This window comes from Chlorocebus sabaeus, chromosome 14 (assembly GCF_047675955.1).
Source record: "Chlorocebus sabaeus isolate Y175 chromosome 14, mChlSab1.0.hap1, whole genome shotgun sequence".
NCBI classification, from domain to species: Eukaryota; Metazoa; Chordata; class Mammalia; order Primates; family Cercopithecidae; genus Chlorocebus; species Chlorocebus sabaeus.
The window spans coordinates 52,401,713-52,428,646 of record NC_132917.1 but is presented as its reverse complement, the minus strand read 5'-3'; the positions used below and the strand labels follow the sequence as shown (position 1 = coordinate 52,428,646).

Here is a 26,934-nt window from a genome sequence, read left to right as displayed (position 1 = left end):
TGAGAACAGAATAATACATAAAGAAATTCTCTTAGTTTTCAGTGACAAAGCAAGAAGTAGAAATGAGAGAAAAAGAAAACAAGAGTGTTGGTGGATTGCTAAAACTGTTCTTCATCTTCTGTGATTTAATATTGGTTTGTCATAAGGAATAAGAATTATGAAGGATTATGTCATTGATAGAAGTCATATGTAGAGAAGTGGCATGCATGGCCTTAGGATGGATTGATTTTTATTTTTTTAAGTCAATGATATGGCTTGGTTCTGTGTTCCCACCCAAATCTCATCTTCTAGCTCCCATAATTCCCACATGTTTTGGGAGGGACTGGGTGGAACATGATTGAATTATGGGGGTGGGTCTTTTCCATCCTGTTCTTGTAATAATGAATGGGTCTCATGAGATCTGAGAGTTTTAAAAATGGGAGTTTCTCTGCACAAGCCCTCTCATTGCCTGCTGCTACCGTGTAAGCAGTGATCTTTGTTTACTGTGAGATGCTGTCTATTGCCTCAGGCAATGAGCTGTCCTATAGAGTGCACAGTGGTCTGTGCTCCCTGCTTGGTTCCAGAGAGGGAAAACAAGCTGGGTGGGGTTGAACTGGGTGAAAACAAGCTGGTTGGGGCTGGACTGGGCAAGTCCATCTCTACATCCCTTAATAGCAGGCGTAAGTAAGGCATTTGAAGATCTGCCAAAAACGCAATAAAAAAAGAGCTGCTGGACTGACATTGTGTCTGTGACAATGCAGTAGAAAATGAACACCAGGGGTGAGTTCAAAGATGATCTTAGAATCTATATCTCTATAAATATCAATCAATTTTAGATTCAATCAAGGTGATTCTGTGATCATTCACCAATTTCCATTAAGTAATCAATGTTTAAATAATGAACACCTTAACTAATATTCTTTTGAGATAATTATACTTTGTATGATCTAAGAAAACAGTGAAGATATCCACAAGGGCAGTGCATATTATAACAGCAAGGAATGTTTATTTTTTTTATTTTTATTTTTTATTTTTTGAGACTTGGTCTCGCTCTGTCACCCAGGCTGGAGTGCAGTGGCACGATCTGGGCTCACTGCAACCTCCGCCTCCTGGGTTCAAGCGATTGCCCTGCCTCAGCCTCCCAAGTAGCTGGGACTACAGGCACGTACCACCATGCCCAGCTAATTTTTTTTTTTTTTTTTTTTGAGAACGAGTCTTGCTCTTGTTGCCCAGGCTAGAGTGCAGTGGCACAACCTTGGCTCACTGCAACCTCTGCCTCTTAGGTTCAAGTGATTCTCCTGCCTCAGCCTCCCGAGTAGCTGAGATTACAGACGCACGCCACCATGCCCAGCTAATTTTTGTATTTTTAGTAGAGACAGGGTTTCACCATGTTGGCCAGGCTGGTCTCGAATTCCTGACCTTGTGATCTGCCTGCCTCGGCCTCCCAAAGTGCTGGGATTACAGGTGTAAGCCACTGCACCTGGCCACTAATTTTTATATTTTTAGTTGAGACAGGGTTTCCCCATATTGGCCAGGCTGGTCTCAAACTCCTGACCTCAAGTGATCTGCCCGCCTCAGCCTCCCAAAGTGCTGGGATTACAGGTGTGACCCACTGCGCCCGGCCAGCAAGGAATCTTATACCATAACTTGACCAATCCTTTTTTGTTTGTTTGTTTTTTGAGATGGAGTCTCTCTCTGTCGCCCAGGCTGGAGTGCAGGGGCACAATCCTGGCTCACTGCAAGCTCCACCTCCAGGGTTCACGTCATTCCCGTGCCTCAGCCTCCCGAGTAGCTGGGACTACAGGTGCCTGCCACCACACCTGGCTAATTTTTTTGTATTTTCAGTAGGGATGGGATTTCACCATGTTAGCCAGGATGGTCTCGATTTCCTGACCTTGTGATCCACCCACATCAGACTCCCAAAGTGCTGGGATTACAGGCGTCAGCCACTGTGCCTGGCCGACCAATCCTTTTTTATTAAAGCTCTTCTTGGTTTTTTTTTTTTCTTTCGCAAGATGGTGGATTACAGGCTTTTAGCACGCTTCATTCAGTTGGAAATAGCAAAAAGGCATATAAAGAGCAACACCGTGAGCTTTTACTCGAGAAGGAATATAGAATTCACCCAAAAAGTGAAGGGCACTCTGGATACTGGGGAAGAGAAGGTTTACAAGCAGCCTGTGTGACAGCATTTGACTGATAAAAGTGAGTGAAGCCTCAGTGCATAAAAGAGGCAGTCTTCATCTAATAGATTCACTTTTTAACTAGAAATTCATCCAAAGAGCACCTTGTTTCTCCCAAGTCCCAGAGCTAACATGAGGAGAGCCTGGGAGAGGGTATGAGGGAAAGATGCCAGGAAAAGCTGTGGACATTTTCCCAGACTTGGACTGAGAGGACGCTGTTTTCAATCTAGTTTCATCCAAAGTCAGTAATTTTTGGTGACCCAGCAGGGACAGCTGCCGCAGGGACTTTAGACTCTGGCTGGAGACTGGAGCACATACTCTGGAGCAGGGGAAGGGTACACACAATCAGAACTGAGTGATGAGTGTACACTGCACCCCTGCGGTAGGCACTAGAATTGGGCTCTTTCCTGTCATCAGACTAGAGCAGAATTGCTGAAGCCACTGCTTCTCTGGGTGGCATGATTTGTGTGGCCAGGAACAGCTTTGCAGCCTAGAACGAGTGTCATTGCTGGGTAGTCTGCTCCTTTGGTCAGTCAGGAGAGTGCGCCTCACAAGTTTAGAGAAGTGTGAGGGAAGCATACCCCACCCCTGAGATTACCTTCCCTTCCCCTGCAAAGACGTTGTTGCAGCAGCAGTTACTCTGCTTCACAGAAATTAATCTGCTTCTTTCTGGGGGACATATTTCCAGCCTTTGGCCTTCCAAGTGGCCTAGAATAGAGACCTGAGCCATGCCTCTCTGTGCAGAGACCGTGGTGCAGTACCACCCTCTCCACCTCAGGCCCAGGCATAATTACAAGCATTCAATACATCCACTCATGTGGATAGGAGCCTGAGTTCTTCCTTTCCTGCAGAGAGATCTTCATGCAGTGGAGTCTTTGTTGCTTCATAACTGGGCATAATTCTGAACATTCAGCCCACCCCCTTGCCTGGATTAGGAATCTGAGTCATCCCTCCTTTCCTGTGAAGAAATTTTTACACGGTTGCACTGTCTCTACCCCATACCCAGGCATATTCTCAGACCTTTGTCACACTTACTCACCTGATATAGGAGCCTGACCCACCCCTTATTTCTCATGCAGAGATCCTTATTTCTCATGCAGCAGCAACCTCTACACTTCACACCAGGGCATATTTCCAGGCATTCAGTGCACCTGCTCAGCCTGAGCCACCCCTCCTTTCAGGTGCAAAGATTCTGGTGTGGCAGCACCCCCTCTGCTCCATGGCTGAATGTACCTCTAGGCATTTGAAGCACCCATATCTTAGATTAGGAGTCTGGGCTGCTCATCCATTTCAAGGTGGAAAACTTGAGGAAGTGGAGATTTCTCTACTCCATGCCCAGGGACATCTCTTGCCACTTGGCTACCGCCTTGGTAGTGTCTTGGGGTGTCTTGGTTCCAGACACCCCAACAAAGCTAGTGCTTATACCTGCCATTAGAGGATGTATAGATGGACTAGCCCAGTCTAGTTCCGCCCAGCTTGTTTCTCTGAAATAACAAAGATCAGAGCTGAACTAAATGAAATGGAGACCAAAAAACAAATAATCAATGAAATGAAAAATATGTTCTTTGAAAAGATAATCAAAATTGATAGACCACTAGCTAGATTAACCAAGACAGAGAGAAGATTCATATAAGCACAAATGGAAATGATAAAGATGACATTACAACTGATACAACAAAAACATAAAAGATCATCAGAGACTACTATGAGCATCTCTACGTACACAAACTAGAAAGTCGAGAGAAAATGGATAAATTCCTAGAAACATACAACCTCCCAAGATTGAATCAGGAAGACGTAGAAATCCTGAACAGACCAATAATAAGTAGTGAAAGTAAATTGGTAATAAAAAATATCTTAATAATAAAAAAAGCCTAGGACCAAGTAGTTTCAGAGACAAATTCTACCAGATACACAGTGAAGTACTAATACTAAACTTGCTAAAACTGTTCCCAAAAATTGAGGGAAGGAAATCTTCCCTAACTCATTTTATAAAGCCAGCATTGCCTTGATATTAATGCCAGGCAAAGACACTACAAAAAAAGGAGAACTACAGACCACTATCTTTGGTGAACATAGATGCAAAAATCCTCAACAAAATGATAGTAAACTGAAACCAACAACACATCAAAAAGATAAGATAATGTTACTAAGTGGGTTAGTGGGTTTTTTTTATAGGGATGAAAGTTTGGTTTTACATATGCATATTAATAAATATGATTCACCACATAAACAGAATTAAAAACAAAAGCATATGATTATATAAATACATACAGAAAAAGCATTTGATAAAATTTAGCAGCACTTCCTGTTGAAAAACCTTTGCTATGCTAGGCACAGAAGGAACATAACTCAAAATAATAAAAGCCATATATGACAAACCCATAGACAACATGATACTGGAATGGGAAAAGTTAAAAGCATTCCTCTTAAGAAGCGGGTAAAGGACAAGGATGTCCACTCTTATCACTCTTATTCAACATAGTACTTGAAGTCCTAGTCACAGTAATCAGACAAAAGAAATAAATAAAAGACATCTAAATAGGCAAAGAGGAAGTCAAATTATCTCTGTTCACTGATGGTATGATTTTATACCTAGAAACCCTAAAGACTCCTCCAAAAGCCTCCTAGATTTTATAAGTGACTTCAGTAAAGAATAAGGTTACAAAATCAGATTATAAAAATCAGTTGTGTTTCTTTACACCAATAATCATCAAACTGGGAACCAAATCAAGAACTCAATCCCATTTACAATAGCTACACAAAACAAATAGGAAATGCCTAGGAATACGTTTAACCAGGGAGGTGAAAGATCTCTACAAGGAGAACTATAAAACACTGATAAAAGAAATGATAGATGACACAAATGGAAAAACATTGATGCTCATGGATTGCAAGAATCGATATCATTAAAGTGACCGTACTGCCCCAAGCAATCAATAGACTCAATGCAATTTCTGTCAACTATCATTCTTTGATAAATAGGAAAAAAAATTAAATTTACATGGAAATGAAAAAGGGTCCAAATAGCCATAGCTATCCTAAGCAAAAAGAATAAAGCTACAGGTATCACATTACCTGACATCAAATTATACTACAAAGTTATATTAACCAAACCACCATGATACTAGTATAAAAATAGACACACAGATAAATGGAAGAGTAGAGAACCCAGAAATAAAGCCACATATCTAAAACCAAATGATCTTTTACAAAGCCAGCAAAAATATACACTGAGGAAAAGAAACCTAATTTAATAAGTAGTGCTGGGATAATGGCTGAACCATATGCAGGTAAATAAAACTAGACCTCTATCTCTCACCATATTCAAAAATTAACTCCTATGGATTAAATGTTAGACTTGAAGTTATAAAAACCCAAGAGGATATTTTGCCCATTGTTCTAGGCAAATAATTTAGGACTGAATTTTCAAAAGAAAATGCAACAAAAACAAAAATAGGCAAATGGGACTCAAACTAAAAATCTTCTGCACAGCAGAAGACTATAAAAAGTAATCAAGTGAGTAAACTGACAACCTACAGAATGGGAGAAAATATTTGCCAACTATGCATCTGAGAAAGTACTAATTCCCAGAATCTACAAGGAACTCAACTCAACAAATGAGAACAACAACAACAAAAACATCAAAAAGTAGGCAAAGGGCATGAACAGATATTGTTCAAAAGATGACATAAAAGCAGTCAATACACATATGAAAAATGCTCAACATTGCTAATCAGAAGAGAAATGGATATTAGAACCACAGTGAGATACCATCTTAACCAGAATGACTATTACTAAAAAGTGAAGAAACAACAGATGCTGGCAAGGATGTGGAGAAAGGGGAAGGCTTATACACTGCTGATTGGAATGTAAATGAGAACCACCTCTTTGGAAAACCATATGGAGATTTCTCAAAGAAGTGAAAATAGAACTAATCTTTGATCCAGCGACCCCACTATTGGAATCTACCCAAAGGGAAATAAATCATCATGTAAAAAAGACACTTGCACTCATTTGTTCATAGCAGCACTATGTACAATAGAAAAATTATGGAATCAACTTGTGTCCATTAATGAATAATTGAAAAAAATTTGGTAAAGTCTTTGCAAATATATGCCTCTGTGAAAGAATTCAGCTACAAATATAGGCCCTGCACAAAGCCTCAGCCCTCTGAAAACATCCAGAAAAGGAAGCAACTGATTGTACTCAAATTGCAATACAGTTAAAAGAACATTAGCTCACATGGATGAGAAAGAACCAGTGAAATAACTCTGGAAACTCAAAAAGACAGAGTATCTTTTATCCTCCAAATGACCACACTAGTTCCCCAGTAAGGATCTTAAGCAGGCTGAAATGACAGACATACAATTCAGAATATTGATAAGGACAAAGATCATTGAGATTCAGGAGAAAGTCAAAATTTAATTCAAGGAATCGAGGATTACAGTAAAATAATAGAGGACATGAAAGACAAAATTGCCATTGTAAGCAAAAGGCAAAGTGATCTGATAGAGCTGAAAAATACCCTCCAGTAATTTTATAATATAAGCACAAGTATTAACAGTAGAATAGGCCAGGCGCAGTGGCTCACGCCTGTAATCCCAGCACTTTGGGAGGCCGAGGCGGATGGATCATGAGGTCAAGGGATCCAGACCATCCTGGCGAAAATGGTGAAACCCAGTCTGTACTAAAAATACAAAAATTAGCTGGGCCTGGTGGTATGTGCCTGTAATTGCAGCTGCTCCCGAGGCTGAGGTGGGAGAATTGCTTGAACCCAGGAGGCAGAGGTTGCGATGAGCTCGGATCATGCCACTGTACTCCAGTTTGGCGACAGAGCGAGACTCTGTCTCAAAAACAAAACAAAACAAAACAGTAGAATAGATCAAGTTGAGGAAAGAATCTCAGAGCTCAAAGACTAATTCTCTAGGCTAACTCAGTAGACGAAAATAAATAAAGAAAAAGAATGAACAAAAATCCTCAGAAATATAGGATTGTGTAAAGAGACCAAATCTACAACTCTACAACATAAGCGTCCTTGAAAGAGAGGGAGAAAAAAGCAGCAACTTGGAAAACATATTTGAGGATATTATCTATGAAAATTTTTCCCAACGTCACTAGTGAGGCCAACTTTAAATTCAAAAAAAATGCAGAGAACTGCAAAATACTATACAAGGTGACCATTCCCAAGGCACATGATCATTAGATTTCCAAGAGAGACATGAGAGGAAAAAAAAAAAAAAATTGAAGCCAGTTGGAGAGAAGGGGCAGGTCACCTACAAAGGGAAACCCATCAGGCTAATAGTGGAACTTTCAGCACAAGCCCTACAAGCCAGAAGAGAGAGGGGTGTAATTCAGCATTTATATATATTATGTTTATAATATATATTTTTTATATATGTATATATTTTTGCCGTCAAAATATTGTTTATTTCACTTTGCGTCTGCCCCGCGCTCTGGCGCCTCCTTCCTGGGGTGGCGTGCGGCTCAATCTCTACCTGACCACGGGCTGGGAGTGGCAGATGGGTTGGGGGACCGGGAACCGAGGAAGGCAGTGAGGGCTGGACAGTCAGAAAATGCACCATGGCCCACAGCCCTGGCGGACCCATGCGCGCCCCTCCCCTAAGCCTGCTCGCCGTGCCGGGAGCTGATACTTCCCGCATCTTACAGTGGACGACTCAGGCCCTGGAGCTGCGGGCTAGGGAGCACGTGCAGGGAGGGTCTGCGGGGGCGGGGGGCTCAGAGCCTTGGATCCCAGCCCAGCCCGGGCCGGCAAGTGGGTGGACGCTCGGCTCGCGGCCTAGCAACTGGGCTTCGCAGGAGGTGGACAACCGGGGGCGAGCTGGGGGCGCTTGGCGGCATTGCAAGCTCAGAATCACAAGCTGAGCTGTTGGCGAGGGACTGAGCGCTGCTGTCCCCGGGCTGGGGAGGCGCCATCGGGATGGCTGAGTGGCAGGGTGCCGGCGCGCCCGCTCACAGGCGCTCCATCCGGAAGGTGTTCTGGGTGGCTAGGTCGGCCAGAACCACGTCGGGATCATTGAGCATGTGCAGGCCGTCCAGGGTCAGGGGGTCGATCTTGAGTTCATCCAGGGGAAACTGGCTGTCGGAGTCGAAGCTGACGTCGCGGACCCCAACCAGAGAACTGGTCAGTTCTTTAAAGAGGCTGGGGGAGTGGGGGGAGACTCTCCTGCCACTGTGAGGATGATGTTGGGGATGCCACGGTGGCTGAGGTAGCCCAGCTGCTGTGAGTTCCGCAGGCGCCCGTGGCTGCGGATGAGGCCTATCATGGCCACCTGCGAGTAGTTGAGCGTGGAGCCCGGGCTGTACAGGGAGCTGCTGGCGTTCTGCATCATGTTGAACTACTCCAGCTGGTGGGACAGAGCATTGGCCTGCCTGGCCGCCATCTGCTGCTCATAGTGTGCGTTCCCAAACACGCTGCCCAGGGTGGAAGTGTGTTGTGGGGAGCTCCCTGGAGAGAAGCCTTGATTGGAGACTGGCGAAGTGGGAGACTGGTTGGCGAGGAGACGGGGCTAGTGCCGCTACTGCTGCAGAGCCGGCATCGAGGCGATGTGGATCTCCATCGACGGCTGGCTGGGATTCTCCGGGGGACTGGAAGAGAGAGGATGGTACCATGACGGCTAGCGGGGGCGCCTGTGGCCCAGGACTCAGGTTGGTGCTGGGCAACAGGGGGCCGCCGGGGGGCAGGCAGACGGGCGCCTGTGGGGGCGGCGGGGGGTGACGGCTGCTGGAACTCAGGCAGAGGGGGCGGCGGAGGCTGGGGCTGCGGCAGCGGCTCCTGGGAGTCCGTCTCGGTGAAGAAGGCTTAGGGCAGCTGCTGCTCCAGAGACAGGGCATTCAAGGCCACGGCCTGAGTGATGGATGACAGTGGGGATAGGGTGAGCAATGCCTTCTGATGGCTCACCTCTGTGCTCAGGGACAGGGACCTGACGCTGGCTGGACGATGCTGCGGAGGGGAGCCAGGTGTGCTCATCCCCAGGCCGGCGCCGCTGATGCCCAGGTGCATCAGGTTGGCCTAGAGGTTGCCGGTGCTGCTGGAGCTACTCAGTGTGGGGGAGGTGGGCTCCTCTGGGTCGAGCCGGGAGGAGAAGTGGATGTTGGTCAGGCCGGGCAGGGAACCCAGAATTGTGGGTGGTGGAGATCAGGGCTGTAGTGTTTTCCTGGTCGGCGGACGGGAAGATGTTGATTCCGCGCAGGACTTGGTGGTGGATCCTGTCTTCTTGGTTTCCCACGCTTGCTTGGAAAGGTTTTTGTCTGCCTCTGATGTGGTCTCTTCCATTCCCGGGACTGTTAACAGTAAGACTCTTTTCTGGTGCACGTCCTGGGACCCACTAATAAAGGATTCTGGCAGCATGGGCGTCATTGTGCTCTGCTGCAGGGCGGAGTCAGAACTGGTCCTTCTCCAGCTGGTGTCCGCGGGTGGCGAGAGGTACACTGTGCCCTAGAGGTAGCTGTTGGCCTGCCCTCCGTGTTTGTCCCTTGACAGGTGCAGGCGGTGCGGGGAGCCTAGCCAGTTGCGCTCCCAGTGTACCCTGTTCAGCAGCCCATGGTGCCTGGTGGTCAGGTTGGTGTCCAGCCCCAAGGATTGGAAGGGGGTCTGGAAGGGCAGGTCCATGGTGCCACTCCCGATCTGGTTCACATTGGGCAGGGAACCGCCGTAGTACTGGCCGCGCTTGGGCCCAGTTGCAGGTAGTGGGATTTCTGGAGCTGGAGCTCTGCGGCCCCATCAGGCTCAGTCCCTTCATGACCTCTTCGAAGGCTGCCATCTCCTCTGCCTGTTTCTTATTGTGCAGTGTGACCTTCTTGCTGAATATACAAGATGAAAAGAAAAATGCCAGGGTTGCTATTCTTATTTCAGACAAGATACACTTTAGTCCAAAGATGATTTTAAAAAGACAGAAAGGGCATTATGTAATAGTAGAGGGATCCATTCTACAAGAAGACCTATCTTAAATATATATGTGCCCAACACAGGAGCATCCAGATTTGTAGAGCAGGTTTTTAGAGATCTCTGAAGAGACTTAGATAACCACACAGTAATAGTGGGAGACTTCAACACTCCGCTGACAGTACTATACATATTATTGAGGCAGAAAACTAACAGAGATAAATAGGACTTGAACTTGACGCTTGACTAAATGGGCCTAACAGGTATCTACTGAATTCTCTATCCCAAAACAGCATAGTATGCATTTGTCTCATCTGTACATAATACATACTCTAAAATTGACCAGACAATCAGACATAAAACCATCCTTGGCCGGGCGCGGTGGCTCAAACCTGTAATCCCAGCACTTTGGGAGGCCGAGACGGGTGAATCACAAGGTCGGGAGATCGAGATCATCGTGGCTAACCCGGTGAAACCCTGTCTCTACTATAAAATACAAAAAACTAACCGGGTGAGGTGGCGGACGCCTGTAGTCCCAGCTACTCCGGAGGCTGAGGCAGGAGAATGGCATAAGCCCGGGAGGCGGAGCTTGTAGTGAGCTGAGATCTGGCCACTGCACTCCAGCCTGGGCGACAGAGCGAGACTCTGTCTCAAAAAAAAAAAAAAAAAAATCACCCTCAGCATATTGGAAAAAAATAAGATTATACCAAACACACTGTCAGATCACAGCACAATAAAAACAGAAATCTGTACTAAGAAAACACTCAAAACTATACAATCACATGGAAATTAAATGACATGCTCCTGAATGACTATTGGGTAAACAATGAAATTAAAGCAGAAATTAAAATTTTTTTGAAATGAATGAAGACGAAGATACAACATAGAAGAACCTCTGCGACACAGTTAAAGCAGTGTTAAGAAAGTTTATAGCATTAAATACCACATTAAAAATGAAAAAGATCTCAACAATCTAAAATGACACTTAGAAGAACTAGAAAACAAAGAGAAAACCAACCCCCAAGATAGAGGAAGAAATAACCAAAATCAAAGCTGAACTGAAGAAAATTGAAATGCAAAAAACCACACAAAAGTCCAAAGTATCCAGGAGTTGGTTATTTGAAAGAATAAATAAGGTTGGTAGACTATTAGCTAGACTAATAAAGGAAAAAATAGAGAAGGTCCAAATGAATACAATCAAAAATGACTATGGGAAATACAAATACTCTCAGAGACTACCACAAACACCACTATGCACACAAACTAGAAAAGCTACAATAGATAAATTCCTGGAAACATAATAACCTTCAAGGTTGAACCAAGAAGAAATTGAATTCCTGAACAGACAAATAATGAGTTCCAGAGTTAAATCAGTCACAAAATGCCTACCAGGCAGAAAAATCCAAGGAGCAGATGGATTCATGACCAAATCCTACCAGAATTATAAAGAAGATCTGGTACCATTCCTACTGAAAGTATTTCAAAACATTGAGGAGGAGGGACTCCTCCCTAACTCATTCTATGAGGCCAGCATTATCTTGATACCAAAAGCTGGAAGAGGCACAATGAAAAAAGAAAACTTCAAGCAAATATCCTTGATGATTATTGATCAAAAAATCCTCAACAAAATACTAGAAAACCAAATCCAGCAGCATTTCAAAAAGCTAAAACACCACAATCAAGTTGACTTTAATCCTGAGATGCAAGAATGGTTCAACATATGCAAATCAATAAATGTGATTCACCACATAAACTGAACTAAAGCCAAAAACTGCATGTTCATATTAGTAGATGCAGAACCTTCTGATCAAATTCAACATTCTTTTATGTTAAAAACCCTCAACAAACTAGGCGTTGAGGTAACATAACTCAAAATAATGAGAGACATCTATAACAAACCCACAGCCAACATCATACTGAATAGGTGAAAGCTGGAAGCATTCCTCTTGAAAATAAGAACAAGACAAGGATGCCTTTTTTCAACACTTCATTCAGCATAGTTTTGGAAGTCCTCGCCAGAGAAATCAGACAAGAGAGAGAAAGAAAAGGCCTTCAAATAGAGAGGAAGTCAAGCTATTTCTCTTCACAGACGATATGATTCTCAACCTGGGAAAACCCTAGTCTCTCCCCAAAGATTCCTAGATGTGATAAACATGTCGGGCAAAGTTTCAGATTACAAAATCAATGTCCAAAATCAGTAGCATTTCTATACACCAACATTGTCCAAGCTGAATGCTAACTCAAGAATACAATCCCATTCACAATAGCCGCAGAAAAAATGAAATACCTAAGAATACAGATAACTAAGGAGGTGAATTATCTCTTCTGTGAGAATTACAAAACACTGTTCAAAGAAATCAGAGAGGATACAGAAAAATGATAAAACACTCCATGTTCATGGATAGGAATAATCAGTATTATTAGAATGATCATACTGCCCACAGCCATTTGCAGACTTAATGCTATTCCTATCAAGCTACTAATGACATTCTTCACCACGTTAGAAAAAACTGTTTTAAAATTCATAAGGAACCAAAAAAAGAGTCTGAATAGCCAAGGGAATCCCAAGCAAAAAGAACAAAGCTGGAAGCATCACATTACCCTACTTCAAACTATACTACAAGTCTACAGTAAACAAAACAGCATGCTATTGGTACAAAAACAGTCACATAGATCAGTGGACCAAAGTAGAGACCCCAGATATAAAGCTGCACACCTACAGCCATCTAATTTCTGACAAAGTTGATGACAACAAGCAATAGAAAAAGGACTCCTTAGTCAATAGTGCTGAGATGACTGGCTAGCCAAATGTAAAATATTGAAGCTTGACCCCTTCCTTACACCACACAAACCAACTCAAGATGAATTAAAGACTTAAGGGCTGGGCACGGTGGCTCACGTCTGTAATCCCAGTACTTTGGGAGGCTGAGGCGGGTGGATCACGAAGTCAGGAGATCGAGACCATCTTGGCTAACACGGTGAAACCTAGTCTCTACTAAAAATACAAAAAAATTAGCCAGGTGAGGTGGCAGGCATCTGCAGTCCCAGCTACTCAGGAGGCTGTGGCAGGAGAATGGCATGAACCCGGGAGGTGGAGCTTGCAGTGAACTGACATGGCTCCACTGCACTCCAGCCTGAGTGACACAGGGAGACTAAACTCCCCTTCCTCCCTCCCCCAAAAAAAAACTTAAACGAAAACTCAGAACTATAAAACTCTGGAAGACAACCTCGGTACCATTCTTGACATAGGAACAGGCGAAGATTTTATGATGAAGATGCCAAAAGCAATTGCAATAGAAGGAAAAATTGACAAATAGGATCTAATTAAACTAAAGAGCTTCTGCACAGCAGACTGGCAATAAAGTAAACAGGCAACCTACAAAATCAGAAAATGTTTGCACTATACAACTGTGAAAGGTGTAATACCTAGTATCTATAAGGAACTTAAACAAATTTACAAGAAAAAAACCTAATTAAAAAGTGGGCAAAAGACACGAACAGACACTTTTCAAAAGAAGACAAATATGTGGCCAACAAGCATATGAAAAAACTCAATATCATTGATCATTAGAGAAATGTAAATTAAAACCACAGTGAGATACCATCTCACACCAGTCAGAATGGTTATTATTAAAAACTAAAGAAAAACAGATGTTGGTGAGGTTGTGGGGAAAAGGGAACACTTATATACTGTTGTTAGAACTATAAATCAGTTCAACCATTGTAGAAAGCAGTGTAGCAATTTCTCAAAAAACAAAAAACAGAACTACCATTCAACCCAGAAATCTCATTATTGGGGATATACCCAAAGGAATATGAATCATTCTGTCGTAAAGACATATATACATGTATGTTCACTGCAGCACTATTCACAATAGCAAGGACACGAAATCAACTGAAATGCCCATCAATGGTAAACCGAATAAAGAAAACGTGGTACCTATAAACCATGGAATTCTATGCAGCCATAAAAAATAATAAGATCATGTCCTTTGCAGCAACATGGATGAAGCTGGAGGCCACTATCCTAAGTAAACTAACACAGGAACAGAAAGCCAAATACTGTTTGTTCTCACTTATAAGTGGAAGCTAAACATCGAGAACACATGGACACAAAGAAGGGAGCTACAGACCCTGAAGCCTATTTATGGATAGAGGGTGAAGGTTTGGAGGAGGGAAAGAATCATAAAACTACCTATCATGTACTATGCTTATTGCTCAGGTGATGAAATAATCTGTATGCCAAAGCTCCATGACACACAATATCTCTATGTAACAAACCTGCACTTATACCCCTGAACCAAAAAGTTAAATAAATAGAATTTGGTATATGTACATCATGACATGCTACTCAGGCATGAAAAAGCACGAATTCATGTCTTTTGCAGCAATATGGATGGAACTAGAGGTTATTATTCTTAGTGAAATGACTCAGGAACAGAAAACTTAAAACTACATATTCTTATTTTATAAATAGATGCTAAACAATGGGTACACATAGACACAAAGTGATATAAAAGACACTGGAGATTACAACTGGTAAGAAGATAGGAGTCAGAAGAAGGATGAAATACTAGCTTTTGGGTACAATGTACACAATTTGTGTGAAAGGTACACTAAAAGCCCAGATTACATCACTATGCAGTGTATCTAAGTGGCATCACTGCACCAGTACCCCATATTCATAAAAATAAGCAATTTTTTTTTAAAAGAAAGCTCTTCCTAATTTTAATGAAACTTTTTACATATTGAGAACATAGTGGAATCGATCTTGGTTGTACGAATCACTTACTGGTACTTCGTTTATTACTAGATTCACTTGATTCACTAGATGAAACTTGGAAGAACACATTTATAATTTGATTTTTGTCTTCATATGTTGAAATCGCTCTATTTTTGGCAAGTTATATCCAGATACTTGGTGTGGATCAACTAAGTTTGATCCTTAATACAATAGAAAGGAGAAAATGTCACATTATTTTGTATGTCTGTCAAGGTACATTATTTACAGCAAATATTGTAAATATTTGCTTTCATCGAAACAAACACACAGTTACTCTAAGGACAATAACTATTTGTCTCTTCATATTTACATATACTTTGTTAACAAAATATAGATTTTCCCAGTTGTATGGTCATGCAGACAAAGCTTCTGGCTAGACTTTTTTTACACTATGAAAATTTAGTTCTGCATGCTAAAAATGAGTATAATTTACCACTCAACGTAATAAAATAGCTTCTCCTCTATCCACTCTCTCTGGCTTCTGAAAAACTTCAAAGTCTGCAGGCTGAGAGGCCATTTCAGGAATTAGATAAAAATGTATAAGATATTCACTATTTCTCTGAATAACATTTTGTAACTATTATGTACATAAATTAAAGCATCTGATTTTATAATAGTGTTTGAAAATCTTATAAAATATCAAGAATAACCCTGATGGCTTTTTTAACTGCTGACACATTGAGAACTGAGCATTTTGCTAATGGTTGTACATAATGACCTTTGCAGTAGGTGCTACTACTGCCAAAGAAAGTTCTAGCCAAGTTAGAACTTTCTCATGGCCAGTAAGAAATGAAATCAAAGTAGCAGTATGACTCCAGAGCTCAAACTCTGAATCTTTATGATACAGTAATTTTAACTAAGATTTGTAGCGTTATTGTTATGTACTGGTTCTATTCTAAGTGGCTTACATGTATTTACTCCTTCGCTCCTTACAATAACTTTATGAAGGCTCTAGGTAGTATTATAACTATTTTATAGATGAGGAAACTAAAGTAAATGAAGTTTAAGCAAGTTGCTCAAAGTCATCATTTAGTAAATTGTGGTTTCAGAATTTAAATCCAGGCAATCTGGCTCTAGAGCCCTCCAATTAACTTAGCTGTGCTGCCTAGACTCTTCTAAATCATCTGCAGCTCAATTTAACCAGTTTTATGTTCCAGCACGAATGTATGTTGTTAATTGACTATCTTTCTAAATATTCTTAAAGACCAGCAGGGCTGGGTCTCGTCAAACCCACCTACTAGAATGCATAAGTATGAAAGAACAAAACTGAGGTAATTCAAGGAGTCTTATGTTTTCAAAACCTCAGAGCAATGCGCAGTTCATGGGGGCCACTGGCATTGGTCCCATGAAACTCCACCAGTGAAATGATTTCTTTGAACCTCAATTAGCACTTGAAGGCCTCTTTCTCAGTTCTCAGCGCAGTTGATATCAGGAGCAATTATTGCCTAACATTAGGTGAAAACTGTTTTGACATGTTGGCTTAGCCATGGGAGTAACCCTAGTATTGTCATATATTGACATTTTTATGATCATAAGCATAGCCTACATAGATTCTCTTAAATCTTCCAAATACATATTGAATCTTTCTTTGCTTTGACATACAACATTTAAAAATACATATATCTCTTCCTTGGTGTACTCCCCTTTATTCAAGTGTCCCCTCTAGGGAGCTGTCTAACTCTCAGGACTTGCCCTTTACTACTTCCTAATTGTTCAGCAGTTTTGTTATTTGTGTGATTTCACCATGTTCTTTTTCTAAGGACTCATACGCACTTTTGTATTCCTGAATGCTAGTACAAATCCTAAAAGATAAAACACACATAAAAAACAAGATATTTGATCAAGAAACTTGCCTTCCTAAATGTTTTTAAATCAGATCTTCTGTTTTCATTTTATTTTTCAAACAAATGATTTTATTTCCTGCATATCTTGGAGGGTAGCAATTCCCTTGACTATTAAAGGCATTTTTGAAGCATTTCCGTATAATTGATACTAAATGTAGTGCACAGAAGCTGGTATTAGGGTATGCATATTAATTATTTATATGCAATTTAAGGATCATGGGACCCAGCACCGCTGGAATATGTAACTCTTGCTGTCGTTTCTAAAGTAGTACTTTATTGCATCCTGTGTTACTATTTTTTAGGTTACATTTTCCTGTTCACCCAAACAAATGTCTGATAATACTAAAATCTTCACTTTTGCATTAGCTAAAGCAATTATGAATGTGAGAAGATGGAAGTTGCTAATATAAAATGATTACACTTTATGACTCATCTTTTTCACTCCCTAGAAGCGGAAATATATGCCTTTTGGATGCTTTTTCTTCATGAGCCGTATATTTTAAAGACTTCGCCTTGAAGTCTGTTTTTCTCATACTTGAGCATTTTCTGTTTATACCCATTGATTTTGCCTTGAAGCAATATTTAAAGAAATGTAATTTCAAACTAAAGATGAAATAAGGTTCACTTGCTTCTGACCTCCAACCCAACAATCCTCACTGGCACAGTGTGACTCTTTCACTGATGAAGATAAAGGGAATTAAGATAAAGGCAGAGGGTTAATCATTAATTAAAAGCAGTGATCTCAAGATATATTATATTCCAACTATCAAAATAATTATCTAAAATAGATTTAGAGGTGAAGCTCTACTTGAACTTTGGAATTTACACAATGTCTCATTCTTAACGGGTCACCTATGACCACTAATCCCTGAGACAGTGGGGATATTATCCGGAAGTACTTTAGCCCAGTAGCTCCTGGAATGCTTACCTGGCTATTATCAAATTGAAGTCAAGAGTGACAAGAAAGAAAAAAAAAAAATGATTAAAATATTAGTTGTGAATTTTCTGTTTCAAGACATGTCCTTATAAAAGTGCTACCAATCATTCTAGGCTAATGTCTGGGTTTGTAATTTACCTCTGAATGAACCTATATGGGATTGGAAATTGAAGAAAGTTGGTCTTTGGCAGAAATATTGCTGTCATTCTACTTAATGTAGTGTTTTTCCCTTCTTTAGGTGCATTTTCCAACTCCCAAGCCCCCAAACACTTTTGTTTTCTTTCATGATCATTCTCCTGTCAAAACTTGCACTCTGAAAAGACCTACCCTTAGACATGTCCAGTAAAAGTCAGACTGAAATGTACTTCATCTCCCAGATCATCTTCACCGAAACAAAAGGTAATGCCTTAAAACTGGGAAAATATCTGAGCTTCTAGAATTTCAAGAAGTAGCAAGCATATGAGAGACATATGCTATAGTCAGCACCTACCTGGCTTCTTCCCGTGGGCTAGATAATCACCCATTTATAAGGCACTGTAAAGGAAAAAAAATTACTCTCATGAATAAGATATGAAGATTAAGACCTGTATCTCTGGATTCCTAATATCTTAAATTTGATAAAATTTCACATTAAATGTATACCATTTAATTTGGAAATTAAAAATATTAGATTAAAAAAAGCACAAAAAGAAAGTAAATTTTTTAAAAAATAGAATTTAAGCACAAGAGATTATCCCATCTTGTCTCTTAACTAGTACTTCCTCTAACACTGGAAGTGTGTTCACACTGAGAAGCCATCTCCTCTTTTCATTTAGAATTAGTACCTAGTAATTTATCACTTGAGAGTTATGTTCCTTTAACCATCCTTAAACTTACCTCATTGAGCACATCCTGTAGAAAGAACCTCATCACAACTTCAGCAAGCACTTTGAGCATATGACCCCTTAACAACAGCAACAGCAACAACAACAACAAAACAAGTTGGAAAAAGCAATTGAAAACGAGGGATAAACTGAACACTATCTAGAAGATTTTCCCTCTCATTCCTGCTCTTGATTGTCCCATCAGTATTGTCTTTTTGGGATTAAGAATCTATAATCTGGAATTTCTGGGCTGATTCTGGTTTCCAGTTACTATCCCCCGATCATAGCCATTATTTAGGAGCCTTGCTGTAAATTGTCTAATTTCAGTGTCATACTTGACTGATTAGAAGCTCCCTGTCTCCTTTTTTATGATGCCTCTGTTTTCAAACTATTCATATTCATATTCTTAGCAGATTCACATTTCTCCACAATTCTCCAAAAGTGGCCTATTGTTACTTTAGTCAGACCAATCTCCCTATAAAGTCCCAGAGTTTTTCTAGGTTTTCAAATATTTTGTTTTCACTTACATTTTCCCTTTTTTCTTCTATTTCCTTTAGATTCTTATCCATTCTTCAAAAAGGATTATACCCATACAATTTTCACTGTTTATCTGGGCCCTCACAGAACCCACAGTCTAACTCTTTATTTTATACTGCCTTGAATTATAAATTGTTCCATGTGTTTAAGTCTTATTTCCCCAATTATGCTGTCAGTTAAAACCAGTTTTAAAACTACACTAATTATGTGGCTTTCTCAACTCCAAAGAGTGCCATGCATAAGTTACGTTAATTTCATTAGCTTAATTTTATTTATTAGTAAAATCTTAATTACCTAGAAATATATTTAACCAAGGAGATAAAAGATCTCTACAAGGAGAACTATACAACACTGCTGAAAGAAATCATAGATGAAACAAACAAATGGAAATACATTCCATGCTCATGGATTGGAAAAACCAATATTGTGAAAATGACCATACTGTCAAAAGTAATCTATAGATTAAGTGCAATTCCCATCAAAATACCAACATCATCTTTTAACAGAATTAGAAAAAAAAATCCTAAAATTCATATGGAACCAAAAAAGAGCATGAATAGCCCAAGCAATTCTAAGCAAAAAGAACAAATCTGGAGGTATCACATTACCTGACTTTAAATTATATGACAAGGTTATAGTTACCAAAAGAGCATGGCACTGGTATAAAATTAGGCACATAGACCAGTGCAACAGAATAAAGAACCCAGAAATAAAGCCAAATATATATAACCAATTGATCTTCAACAAAGCATACAAAACGTATATTGGAAATGGACAGCCTATTTAATGGTGCTGGGAAAACTGGCAAGCCACATGTAGAAGGATGAAACAGAATCCCTATTTCTTACTGTATACAAAAATCAACTCAAGATGGATCAAAGATTTAAATATAAGACCTAAAACTATAAAAATTCTAAAAGACAATATTGGAAAAACTCTTCTAGGCATTGACCTAGGCAAAGAATTTATGACTAAGACCCCCAAAGCAAATGCAACAAAAACAAAAACAAATAAATGGGACCTAATTAAGCTAAAATGCTCTGTACAGCAAAAGAAATCAGCATAGTAAACAGACCATCCACAGAATGGGAGAAAATATTTGCAAACTATGCATTTAACAAAGGACTAGTGTCCAGAATATACAAGGTATTCAAACAAATCAGCAAGAAAAAAATCCCATGAAAAACTGGACAAAGGATATAAATAGTTCTTAAAAGTTGATAAGCAAATGGCAAACATATGAAAAAATGCTCAATATCAGTAATCATCAGAGAAATGCAAACTAAAACCACAATGAAATAATATTCCTATAAGAATGGTTATTATTGAGTCAAAAAATGATAGATGTTGGCATGGATGTGAGGAAAAGGTAATGGTTGTACACTGCTTGTGGGAATGTAAATTAATGTAAATTAGTACAGCCTCTATGGTAAACGGTATGGCAATTCCTTAAAAATCTAAATCATTTGATCCATCAATCCCACTACTGGTTATCTACCCAAACAAAAATATGTCATTATGTGAAAAAGACCATCTCACACATATGTTTATAGTAGTACAATTCACAGTGAAAAGATGTGGAACCAACTTAAGTGCCCATTGACTAATGAGTGAATAATAAAAATGTGATACACACACACACACACACACACACAGTGGAATATTACCCAGCCATTAAAAGGAATGAAATAATGTCTTTTGCAGCAATTTGGATGGAGCTGGAGGCCATTATTCTAAGTGAAGTAACACAGGAGTGGAAAACCCAAAATCAAATATTCTCACTTACAAGTGGGAGCTAAGCTATGAGTATGCAAAGGCATACAGGTGATATAATGGACCTTAGTGACTCATAAGGGGGAATGTAGGAGAAGGGATGTGAAGAAAAACACTACACATTAGGTACAATGTATACCACCTGGGTGATGGGTTCACTAAAATCTAAGAATTCACCACTATATAATTCATCCATGCAACAAAAACCACTTGTATCCCAAAAACTATTGAAAAAAATATTTAAATGCACACAGAGACAGAGAGAAAGAAAGAAAGAGATAAATGGATACAAGATTCTCAGTTCTAATACTGGATGAAAGTGTTTAAACTTTTAGCTCCTAGAAAGAAGTAAAAAGACATAAAAATGAAGGAGCAGAAGAAATATAGCATCTTCTCATAAAGTGTTAGAGTTCAATTTGTTTTAATTCAACAAATATGCATTTAAATAACTACTATAGACATTATGCTATTCAGACTATATGGAAGTGACTGAGATGAGTAAGTCTTAACTTTCAAGTAGAATAAAATCTGGGGGAAAAGGAAGCCTAAATCGAGGCAGAATAATACTCATTTTATAACAAACAAAATTAGAGAGGATACAAATAGAGGAGAAAGAGAAAATAATTCAAGATGGGCAGATAAATGAGTTTCACTAAGTGTTAGATATGATTTTGCTTTGAAGTGTGAACAGAATAATAATGCATGTGAAGAAATACCATTCCAAAGGGAAAAAGACCTTCAGGTGAAGGCGAAAGAAATAAAATAAGTAAAAATTAAGAGATGGGAAGTGGTTTGGATTTAGTGAATTTGGCAAAGTGACTGAAGAATGACACCAATGGGTAGGAGATAAAAGCTAAGGAATAGAAAGGAATGTGGTAATTTCTAGTTAACTTGGAAATTTGAACATGTGTCTTTATCTAAATTGTTTCTTAAAATCCACTACATTTAAATGAGATAAATTTAAAAAAAAGTCTAAACTCACAAAAACAAAATAAATGGAGGAAGACAGAGCAATTGAGAACTTTTGAAAAATGCAGAATGGATGGATAAATAAAATCAGAACTGGCAGAGTGATAAAAATACAATCTGAGTGCAAGCCTTAGGGAAAAAAACAAACAAGCTAACTCATGCTATAAGGAGAATTGGAGGCACTAAGTACCTTGATGAGAGCAACTTAACACTAGAGTACTGGATTAAATTTTATAAGGAACAGTAAGACACCCCAGATACCCTCACAAAGCCCTCTCTTTCCTGAGGTGGAGGGGACCCTGGAGATTTTATCTTCTAGAACAATCCAAGCAAGGATGCTCCACACTCATGAATGCCAGACAATAGAGTAGAATGGGAACACGCACACAGTTAATAAGGGGATTGTCTAAGTAGCCAAATTAAACTGTGACTAACCTAGTTTGAACATTTGTCGTCTCTACATCTGTTGTTGAAAGTTGAGCTGCAGTAATGAAGGTGGGGCCTGATGAAAGGTATTTGGTCATGGGGCCATATCCCTCATGCATGGCTTGATGCCATTTTGGTGGTAATGAGCCTTTTCAGTCTACTAGTTCCTGTAAGATCTGATTGTTAAAAAGAGTCTGGCACTGCCCTCTACCCTCTCTTGTTTCTCTTTTACCATGTTATCTGTACACACTGGCTCCCTTTCCCCTTCTGCCATGCATGGAAGCTTCCTGAGCCCTCAAAAGAGGCAGATGCTGCCTCTATGCTTCTTGTACAGCCTGCAGAACCATGAGCCAAATACACTCCTTTCATTTATAAATTACCAAGTCTCAGGTACTTCGTTATAGCAATGCAAATGGCCTAACACAGTGACCTTCCCCAGTTTAGCTCCCAGATTACTGGCATTCTCCCCCTCAGTATCTGGAAGAGAAGTAGAAGATTCCTCTTTGATTTAACTTACCATCCAAGATAAAAGAACAATGACATCTAGAGATTCTCCAATGAAATAGTAATTTATTTGCCCAGTGATTCTCAGCGAAATTATCTGCAAAGAAAGCTTCCAGTAATTTCCTCAGTACCTTAGTTTCTTAAGAATAAATTAAAAGGCAAAGATAACTTGACATTTTGATGGAAGTCTCCAGCATAAAAGTCAGATACCAGTAAACAAATTGGTAAAACAAATAAATAATTGCTTCAGAAGCAATACAGAAAGCAGAGTAAAACATCAAAGTAAGTTATTCCTATACATACTCGTTTGTATATAGATTGTTATATTTAAAAAGAATTAAGAAATAGGATAATTTTTTGGTCTCGTCTAGCCGTAATTGTCTGAACTGCAACAACGGCAGTGCTCAAATATCTTTATTAGCTTATCAGGTAAATGAGAGGTAAATTACTTCTCTTTTATTTTGGTTAAATTAGGCCTGCTATGTACTTTCTTGTATAACTAGACATCAAGCAGTTGTTAAAGGTCTCCTTTAATTCTGCTAAGAGCTTCGTTCTAAAGCAAAACTCTAGTATTCTTGTAAACAGTATCGTGAGTCCTTTGAAGGAGCTTCTCTTCTGTTCTCTTTTTCTTGTTAAGCAGCCTTATTTCCTAGAAGTCCTCTGTGTTTTTGACAGTGTCATCTTTACCTCAGACCTCTTTATTTTATTTTATTATTTTTCTTTCCTTTTCTTTTTTTTTTTTTTTTTTTTTTGAGATGGAGTCTCAAAAAAATTTGGCTCACTGCAAGCTCGGCCTCCTGGGTTCACACCATTCTCCTTCCTCAGCCTCCTGAATAGCTGGGACTACAGGAAGCTGCCACCACGCCCGGCTAATTTTTTCCGTTTTTAGTAGAGATGGGGTTTCACAGCATTAACCAGATGATCTCGATCTCCTGACCTCGTGATCCGCCCTCCTCAGCCTCCCAAAGTTTTGGGATTACAGGCATGAGCCACCACACCCGGCCTACCTCAGACCTCTTTAACTTCATTTTCTCAATTTTCTGTTTAATAATTCTTCACAACCTGATGTTTGATGGAATATTTTAGAACAAATAACAGTTTAAATACTGTTAAGTTGTGTATGTGTTCACAATGACACAAAGCTTGTCTGTTAGAAACTTCATGAGTGACATACATAATACAGATCTCATTCTCTGATCCTTTCCCCAGGTTTCTGGATAATTTAGAAACAAGCCTGAATTAACCAATGATTCTCAGTGATTCTGCTGATTTAAACTATATAATCCTCAGCTATTGTAATTTTAAAACTAAATTTTACCACATATAGCTCATTGACAATGAATTCATCTTAATAGGCACTTGGTTGAATTATCTTTGATCAATCTGTATTTATTTTTGTGATTTCATATAATCAAACAGTAAAGGAATAATTTAATGTTTAGATTTCTTCCATGGTAAATGGTTATGCTGTTCAAATAATAAGTTGCTGGCCAGCTGTCACGGCTGTTGGGTGTTCATAGAAGTACATATCATCTGTCTGAAGAGTCTGGGCTTTATGTTCTGCTATGTTTTATAGCACTCAATCACTCTAGGGCTTAGTAATCAGAATTTGGTGTTTATGGCCAAAACTTGAACAACTACCTCATCAGAAAGAATGAAAGTACTTCACCTTTAATCTAACATGCAGTCATCAATTGCAAAGCAGATCTATTTTTAAAAACAATGGAAGAGTTAAGGAAAACTATTTTTATTATATTTAAAGCCTGGAGTTATTGTCTATTTCTCATCAGAGTATCAGTTTTTACACAATTTCTCCTCTGAGGTTTTGGATTTTATGGTCAATTAAAATTAACAGTTGAAAAGTACATCCAAAACATCCAAAGCTTGGGTTGCTGTACAATAATTTGTATTGTCTGTAGTTTCCATTTTGCTATCTTGCCTTTCCCTTGACATTCTGTAGATTTTGCATTATTTTTAACTTTTTTTCCAGGAAGCAACACTAAAGAAAAATACTGCTGGTGTCAAAATTCCAGCTGAGTTTTATTCACTTTGATTTACCCCATAACTAGACTCAGTGTCTACAAGCAATGTGAACCAGTGAGTTGAACAATTAGCTACTGAATATTGTCCCTGAAGCTGCTTTTCTCCCTGTTGTTTCTTAGTGTCGTGATTATCAGAACAATTACTTCTTCTTTTATAGTGTATATGTAGCCATATCTCAATCCCTGTGGCACAAATATTTAATACAATGATCTTGGGGTGGTAGAATTTTATTGCTGAAAAAGTATAGCTTCTGATCATGTTCCTAAAATAAAGGCATAAGTTACATATATAATATCTTGCCTGAAAGCTACAACAGAGGAAGCTTACATTTTCTGACAGGACTTTTCAGGTTTTCTTTTGGAATATTTTTTTAGTAGATGAGAAAAAATTTTTGAACTTGTGTTGTGAGTACCATGTAGAAACAGGATAGACTCTCTGCCATCCAAAATTTGGTTCAGATTTCAATACTGGTGGTGCCATACATGCACCAAGAAGATATGAGAAGGTTTAGTACTCAGAAAATGAACTTTTTTCAGAGAATAGAGTGGCTTTTAAATGGATACAGAATGGCTTGAAAGAGCAGGTAAAGAAGACTGGCTTGGGGTTTTTATGATGGTAAAGGCAGGTGTACTGGGGCAAGGTTTGTCTTAGCGGGATCTAGGTGGTCTAAATTTCTTACCGGTGCCAACAGAAGGAGCACTGGGCTTTCGTATCAATTTGCCCAAGTTTAAGTCAATAAGGGAAGAGGGATGGTAATAGCTTAAAAGCTTCAGCAGTCAAATTGGAGGCAGACTCTTTATTTTAATTCACTTATATCATTCTCTTCTTCATGAATATTTGGTCTTAACTTACTGATGATACTTGGCAACGTTTCTAGAACTCTTATTAGTTGTTGACTAGAAGTGACTTTTTTGTAAGGTAGGGTGTTATTAACATGGCTTATGAACTAGAAATAAATGATGTGCAAGTTGTTATCTATAATGATGCTTATTTGCCTGTTTTATTTTCTTTTTATACTTTAGGGTGTTTCTTTATTGCCTGTGTTGATATAGAGCAGTGTTTTTCAAACTTTAGGCATCACTAAAAATCACATGGAAATCTTGTTAAAACACAGAATGCTACATCCCATTCCCAGAATTTCTCATAGTAGAATTTGAATTTTAAACAAGCTCCCTTGATGATGCTGATGTTACTGGTCCAGGGACTACATATTGGGGATGTCTAATTTACAGTTTTTGAATTTTAATAATTTTTCTCAGTATATTATCTCTTTGAAGGTACTCAGCTACATGGATATGATTGAATAATGAGTTTTGGTGTTTATATTAAAAGAGAAAAATATTTTAATAAGAGTTCCAACTGCAGAGTTATTTTATTATTTTCTAGTATAGATGTAGCCTGCACTAGTATAGACTACTAATTATTGCTATTTTATTTTAATTTATTGCCACTAAATTAATTACGCCTTGATAAATTTGTGACATTGGGTAAATCATCATAAAAAATGTAATGTGACCTGTGACGTTTTCTCTGGAGGGCATGCAGAAGACTGAGTAGTTAAGTTGAAGTAGTAGCTCTTAAAAACTTAAGTGGCACTGGATAAATTCCATTTGTAACTGTAATTGTTGTCTTCCTTCCTACCACTTTTGAATTTGGTCTTTAATTTTAGAACTAGAATATTGGACACAGTGAGGCAATATGGTAGAATAGAAAGAGTATATCACTAAGTAAAAATAGATTTTAGACAAATTTTGCCACTAATTTAAAGTGTGATTGTGAGAAAATTATACATGCTATCTAAATTAGTTGGCAAACATTCCTGAAGAGGTCAGAGAGTAAACAAATATTTTAGGCTTTGTAGATTATATGCTCTTTATTGAAACTACTTAACATTACCACTGTAGCACAAGAGTCTTAGAAAATGTGCAAATAATTAGACAAGGCTGTGTTTTAAAAAAGTGTTATTTATAAAACATAGGTGGCTGGATTCAGCCCATAGCCTATAGTTTTATAAACTCTGATTTAAGTATAGGTTTTTTCATTTGTGAAAGGAGTAATTTGAACTAAATAGTGCTTAGTTCCTCTCTAGAAGCAAACATCGTGTGATTCTGTGACTTGATAAAACTTGCCCATTGCTTATTTCATTTCATTTTAAAATTTTTAAAATTTTATTAAATTTTGTGGGTACAT

At 39.1% G+C, this 26,934-nt stretch overlaps 1 pseudogene; it reads right to left on the bottom strand.

The window, feature by feature from the left end:
* Nucleotides 1-8,132: 8,132 nt before the first annotated feature.
* Nucleotides 8,133-22,295, bottom strand: LOC103221006 (CREB-regulated transcription coactivator 1 pseudogene; annotated as a pseudogene).
* Between the last annotated feature and the right edge of the window lie 4,639 nt (nt 22,296-26,934).